Here is a 7,535-nt window from a genome sequence, read left to right as displayed (position 1 = left end):
GGGAGGAGAGAATAGAGGGAGGAAGGGAGGAGAGAATAGGGGGAGGAAGGGAGGAGAGAATAGGGGTAGGAAGGGAGGAGAGAATAGGGGGAGGAAGGGAGGAGAGAATAGGGGGAGGAAGGGAGGAGAGAATAGGGGGAGGAAGGGAGGAGAAAATAGGGGGAGGAAGGGAGGAGGGAATAGGGGGAGGAAGGGAGGAGAGAATAGGGGGAGGAAGGGAGGAGAGAATAGAGGGAGGAAGGGAGGAGAGACTAGGGGGAGGAAGGGAGGAGAGAATAGGGGGAGGAAGGGAGGAGAGAATAGGGGGAGGAAGGGAGGAGAGAATAGGGGGAGGAAGGGAGGAGAGAATAGGGGGAGGAAGGGAGGAGAGAATAGGGGGAGGAAGGGAGGAGAGAATAGAGGGAGGAAGGGAGGAGAGAATAGGGGGAGGAAGGGAGGAGAGAATAGGGGGAGGAAGGGAGGAGAGAATAGGGGGAGGAAGGGAGGAGAGAATAGGGGGAGGAAGGGAGGAGAGAATAGGGGGAGGAAGGGAAGAGAGAATAGGGGGAGGAATGGAGGAGAGAATAGGGGGAGGAAGGGAGGAGAGGGGAGGAGGGGACTTGCTGAAAAGCATCGCCAGCTGTTCCTGTCTATCTCACTTCCTGTTACACGGGCTAATCCCACTTTGTTTGACTTTTAAAAAGTGGGGGATTAGCAAGAGATATAAACTGACTGACTGTTTGAGGCTCTGTGGGCCTAATCTAGGTGAAGCTCTCTCTGTTAGTTTGCTGCAACTGACCACAGGTTGTGGCTATGGTACCCCTGCACCACGGCATATGTAGGTGTTCATGAGCATATGTTGTCCATGTCTGTGTGGTGAATGTACACTTGAACAACATCACACTGGGATAGAAATAAAGAGAAAGATGAAAGCGAAGAGATGCAGACAAACACACACACACACACACACACACACACACACACACACACACACACACACACACACACACACACACACACACACATATAGTGTGAGAGATAATTTGACAAGGTAGAGATATTGTCCTACTGTAAAACACATTCCATCTTTCATGTGGAAGAGCCCATGCAGGGAGTAGCCCCTGGAGGAATACTGTATTAAGTAAGGAACTGGGCTTCGTCCCAAATGGAGCGCTATACCTTATGCAGTGCACTAGTTTTGACCTGAAATCCTACAGGGCCCTGGTCAAATTTAGTCCACTAAATAGGGAATAGGGTGCCATTTGGGATACAGCCCTGCTCTCTCTGCCCACTGTTTCTTACTCGGGGCGAATCAGCTCTTAATTTATTCATGTGTTGACAGAGGAGGAGAGTAAGAGAGGAAGAGAGGGTAGGCTGTGTGAAAATCCCATGTATCACAGTGTGCTGATCGCTCCTGAGTAGTTAGATTAGGCCCTATTATGGAGACTAAAAGCAGGCCAGCCAGCCAGCAGAACAGAAAGACTGGAAGACCCAGTAGTCCCTGTAATCCAAGTAGTCCGTGTAGTCCCTGTAGTCCCAGTAGTCCCTGTAGTCCCAGTAGTCCCTGTAGTGTCTGTAGTCCCAGTAGTCACTGTAGTCCTAGTAGTCCCTGTAGTCCCAGTAGTCCCTGTAGTGTCTGTAGTCCCAGTAGTCACTGTAGTCCTAGTAGTCCCTGTAGTCCATGTAGATGCTGTAGTCCGTGTAGTCCCTGTAGTGCCTGTAGTCCCAGTAGTCCAAGTAGTCCCTGTAGTGTCTGTAGTCCCTATAGTCCCAGTAGTCCCTGTAGTGTCTGTAGTCCCAGTACTCACTGTAGTCCATGTAGTCCCTGTAGTCCATGTAGATCCTGTAGTCCGTGTGGTCCCTGTAGTCCCAGTAGTCCCTGTAGTCCCAGTAGTCCCAGTAGTCCCTGTAGTCCCAGTAGTCACTGTAGTCCTAGTAGTCCCTGTAGTCCTTGTAGATCCTGTAGTCCCTGTAGTCACTGTAGTTGCTGTAGTCCTAGTAGATCCTGTAGTCCCCGTAGTCCCAGTAGTCCATGTAGATCCTGTAGTCCCTGTAGTCCTAGTAGTCTCTGTAGTCCTAGTAGTCATTGTAGTCACAGCAGTCCCTGTAGTCACTGTAGTCCCAGTAGTCCCAGAAGTCTGAGTAGTCCCTGTTGTCCTTGCAGTCCCTGTAGTCACTGTAGCCACTGTAGTCCCAGTAGTCACTGTAGTCCCAGTAGTCTGAGTAGTCCCTGTTGTCCTTGCAGTCCCTGTAGTCACTGTAGTCCCAGTAGTCACTGTAGTCCCAGTAATCTGAGTAGTCCCTGTTGTACTTGTAGTCTCTGTAGTCCCAGTAGTCCTAGTAGTCCCTGTAGTCCCAGTAGTCACTGTAGTCACAGTAGTCACTGTAGTCCCAGTAATATGAGTAGTCCCTGTTGTACTTGTAGTCTCTGTAGTCCAAGTAGTCCATGTAGTCCTTGTAGTCACTGTAGTCACCGTAGTCCCCGTATTCCCAGTAGTCACTGTAGTCCCGGTTGTCCCTTTAGTTCCTGTAGTTCCAGTAGTCTTAGTAGTCCCAGTAGTCCCTGTAGTTTCAGTAGTTCAAGTAGTTCCTGTAGTCCCAGAAGTCCCATTCGTCCCTATAGTTCCTGTAATCCTTGTTTTCCCAGTAGTCCCAGTAGCCCCTATAGTTCCTGTAATCCCTGTTTTCCCAGTAGTCCCAGTAGCCCCTATAGTTCCTGTAATCCCTGTAGTCCCAGTAGTCCCAGTATCCCCTATAGTTCCTGTAGTCCCAGTAGTCCCAGTATCCCCTATAGCTCCTGTAGTCCCTGTAGTCCCAGTAGCCCCTATAGTTCCTGTAATCCCTGTAGTCCCAGTAGCCCCTATAGTTCCTGTAATCACAGTAGTCCCAGTAGCCCCTATAGTTCCTGTAGTCCCTGTTTTCAAAATAGTCACAGTAGCCCTTATAGTTCCTGTAATTCCTGTAGTCCCAGTAGTCCCTATAGTTCCTGTAATTCCTGTAGTCCCAGTAGTCCCTATAGTTCCTGTAATTCCTGTAGTCCCAGTAGCCCCTATAGTTCCTGTAATTCCAGTAGTCCCAGTAGTCCCTATAGTTCCTGTAATCCCTGTAGTCCCAGTAGTCCCTATAGTTCCTGTAATTCCTGTAGTCCCAGTAGCCCCTATAGTTCCTGTAATCCCTGTAGTCCCAGTAGTCCCTATAGTTCCTGTAATTCCAGTAGTCCCAGTAGTCCCTATAGTTCCTGTAATCCCTGTAGTCCCAGTAGTCCCTATAGTTCCTGTAATTCCACATCCAGTTTTGCAGTTTAAAACATCACCATTGGCTATTTTACCCCTCAACTAACTAAATTAACTCCAAATTAATATACCACATTTACCACTGCTTCAAAACCTAAGCCCTCCGGTTTTTTCCTTGTCTTCAGTGGACTGTTATAATTGAGTTCCACGTAATTACTGAGGAGCTAATGCATCTTAAATGGCCTCTAAATCAAGGGTAAAGATCTTTTCAGACTACCTCCACCTATAGTGATTGGATGCTTTGGGCTTGAAGAAGCTCCCTTACTACTTACTCTCTGTAAGAGATTGTATCCGTGTGTGTGTGTGTGTGTCCGTGTGTGTGTGTGTGTGTGTGTGTGTGTGTCCGTGTGTGTGTGTGTGTGTGTGTGTGTGTCTGTGTGTGTGTGTGTGTGTGTGTGTGTGTATTAAGGGCTTTCCAGACAGGAAGCAATGTGTTGGAGTAGAGTTCTCCAAAATAAAGCAGATTCCTACACGTCATTCACTCCACCTTGATGGAATTCCGCCTCCTGCCTCTAACTATTTTGATAGTGAGTAGGCAACTCCACCTTGATGGAATTCCGCCTCCTGCCTCTAACTATTTTGATAGTGAGTAGGCAACTCCACCTTGATGGAATTCCGCCTCCTGCCTCTAACTATTTTGATAGTGAGTAGGCAACTCCACCTCTGCTTGGTTATATTTATTTCTTATTATTTTTCTCATTGATATGTTTTTTATATTACAGATAGATTGTAACTTCCATCAATTTAATTGTCTGCATAATTTACAATCCCCCATATACAGTATTGTTTTTGTAAATATCTATATTTCTATGTATATATACAGCACCAGTCAAAAAATTTGACACTCCTACTCATTCAAGGGTTTTTCTTTATTTTTACTATTTTCTTCATTGTAGAATATAGTGAAGCCATCAACACTATGAAATAACACATATGGAATCATGTAAGTAAAAAAGTGTTAAACATATCAAAGTATATTTTAGATTTTAGATTCTTCGAAGTAGCCACCCTTTGCCTTGATCACAGCTTTGCACACTCTTGGCATTCTCTCAACCAGCATCACCTTAAATGCTTTTCCAACAGTCATGAAGGAGATCCCACATATGCTGAGTAGTTGTTGGCTGCTTTTCCTTCACTCTGCGGTCCAACTCATCCCAAACTGTCTAAATTGGGTTGAGGTCAGGTGATTGTGGAGGCCAGGTCATCTGATGCAGCACTCCATCACTCTTCTTCTTGGTCAAATAGCCCTTACACATCCTGAAGGTGTGTTGGGTCATTGTCTTGTTGAAAAACAAATGATAGTCCCACTAAGCGCAAACAAGGTGGGATGGCGTATCGCTGCAGAGTTCTGTGGTAGCCATGCTGGTTAAGTGTGACTTGAATTGCAACCCTTATTACCAGTCTGTTCAACCTCTCTTTCGAATCGTCCGAGATCCCGAAAGATTGGAAAGCTGCCGCGGTCATCCCCTTCTTCAAAGGGAGTGACACTCTAGACCCAAACTGTTACAGACCTATATCCATCCTGCCCTGCCTCTCTAAAGTATTCGAAAGCCAAGTTAATAAACAGATCACTGACCATTTCGAATCCCACCGTACCTTCTCCGCTGTGCAACCTGGATTCCGAGCTGGTCACGGGTGCACCTCAGCCACGGTACTAAACAATATCATAACCGCCATCGATAAAAGACAGCACTGTGCAGCCGTCTTCATCGACCTGGCCAAGGCGTTCGACTCTGTCAATCATCGTATTCTTATCGGCAGACTCAATAGCTTTGGTTTCTCAAATGACTGCCTCGCCTGGTACACCAACTACTTTGCAGACAGAGTTCAGTGTGTCAAATCGGTGGGCCTGTTGTCCGGACCTCTGGCAGTCTCTATGGGGAAGAGCGACATCATTGATATATACAGAGAAAAGAGTCGGCCTGAGAATTGAACCCTATTTTTCAACCGTGCTGTTATGCTTCACAAATGTTCTGAACCTTTCTATTCTCTGTTTCTACAGATTGTAAATTAAAAATAAACATTTTTGCTAAAAGTATTATTATATTATTGATCAATTGACTATGACTTCTCAAATCACCCAGTAGTGCTATCTGCAGGGTTTTATATATATACAGTGCCTTGCGAAAGTATTCGGCCCCCTTGAACTTTGCGACCTTTTGCCACATTTCAGGCTTCAAACATAACGATATAAAACTGTATTTTTTTGTGAAGAATCAACAACAAGTGGGACACAATCATGAAGTGGAACGACATTTATTGGATATTTCAAACTTTTTTAACAAATCAAAAACTGAAAAATTGGGCGTGCAAAATTATTCAGCCCCCTTAAGTTAATACTTTGTAGCGCCACCTTTTGCTGCGATTGCAGCTGTAAGTCGCTTGGGGTATGTCTCTATCAGTTTTGCACATCGAGAGACTGACATTTTTTCCCATTCCTCCTTGCAGCTCAAGCTCAGTGAGGTTGGATGGAGAGCATTTGTGAACAGCAGTTTTCAGTTCTTTCCACAGATTCTCGATTGGATTCAGGTCTGGACTTTGACTTGGCCATTCTAACACCTGGATATGTTTATTTTTGAACCATTCCATTGTAGATTTTGCTTTATGTTTTGGATCATTGTCTTGTTGGAAGACAAATCTCTGTCCCAGTCTCAGGTCTTTTGCAGACTCCATCAGGTTTTCTTCCAGAATGGTCCTGTATTTGGCTCCATCCATCTTCCCATCAATTTTAACCATCTTCCCTGTCCCTGCTGAAGAAAAGCAGGCCCAAACCATGATGCTGCCACCACCATGTTTGACAGTGGGGATGGTGTGTTCAGCTGTGTTGCTTTTACGCCAAACATAACGTTTTGCATTGTTGCCAAAAAGTTCAATTTTGGTTTCATCTGACCAGAGCACCTTCTTCCACATGTTTGGTGTGTCTCCCAGGTGGCTTGTGGCAAACTTTAAACAACACTTTTTATGGATATCTTTAAGAAATGGCTTTCTTCTTGCCACTCTTCCATAAAGGCCAGATTTGTGCAATATACGACTGATTGTTGTCCTATGGACAGAGTCTCCCACCTCAGCTGTAGATCTCTGCAGTTCATCCAGAGTGATCATGGGCCTCTTGGCTGCATCTCTGATCAGTCTTCTCCTTGTATGAGCTGAAAGTTTAGAGGGACGGCCAGGTCTTGGTAGATTTGCAGTGGTCTGATACTCCTTCCATTTCAATATTATCGCTTGCACAGTGCTCCTTGGGATGTTTAAAGCTTGGGAAATCTTTTTGTATCCAAATCCGGCTTTAAACTTCTTCACAACAGTATCTCGGACCTGCCTGGTGTGTTCCTTGTTCTTCATGATGCTCTCTGCGCTTTTGACGGACCTCTGAGACTATCACAGTGCAGGTGCATTTATACGGAGACTTGATTACACACAGGTGGATTGTATGTATCATCATTAGTCATTTAGGTCAACATTGGATCATTCAGAGATCCTCACTGAACTTCTGGAGAGAGTTTGCTGCACTGAAAGTAAAGGGGCTGAATAATTTTGCATGCCCAATTTTTCAGTTTTTGATTTGTTAAAAAAGTTTGAAATATCCAATAAATGTCATTCCACTTCATGATTGTGTCCCACTTGTTGTTGATTCTTCACAAAAAAATACAGTTTTATATCTTTATGTTTGAAGCCTGAAATGTGGCAAAAGGTTGCAAAGTTCAAGGGGGCCGAATACTTTCGCAAGGCACTGTATATATATATATATATATATATATATATATATATATATATATATATATATATATATATGTATATATACTGTAACATTATATTGGTTGCAAGAAATTCGTATAGTATATCAGTTTTGAATCCAGTGTCGTCAGCTCATAAACCATGGAATCAGTATATCGAAAATAATTTTTCAGTCTATATGGCACAGCTGTTCATTTGTTGGTCCTTGCCTCTTTTATTTTAGCGGTAATGCTACAATTAGTTGATTGTAATTTTGTGTTGAGCAGATGTATTTTTTTAGCTGCATTTGAGACAACTCCACCAGTCCTTTTTATGAATATACTTTACAAAGAGTGTACTTTTGTTTTTAAATGAATCGTAATGTTTTTAATGTAGTATATTTCAGTTTAACCACAATATTTGTTGTATTATTTGTTCTGTCATTTTCTGGTGGATTAAACTGAAATTGCAACTAACTTTCTATGGCTTGTTTTAAAAATAAATATATTTTGGAGATGATTTTGTTTTCAAATAAGCGAAAGTGAGAGTTGT

The sequence above is a fragment of the Oncorhynchus clarkii genome, chromosome 19, assembly GCF_045791955.1.
Source record: "Oncorhynchus clarkii lewisi isolate Uvic-CL-2024 chromosome 19, UVic_Ocla_1.0, whole genome shotgun sequence".
Taxonomy (NCBI): Eukaryota; Metazoa; Chordata; class Actinopteri; order Salmoniformes; family Salmonidae; genus Oncorhynchus; species Oncorhynchus clarkii.
Note: the sequence above shows the minus strand (reverse complement) of the source record.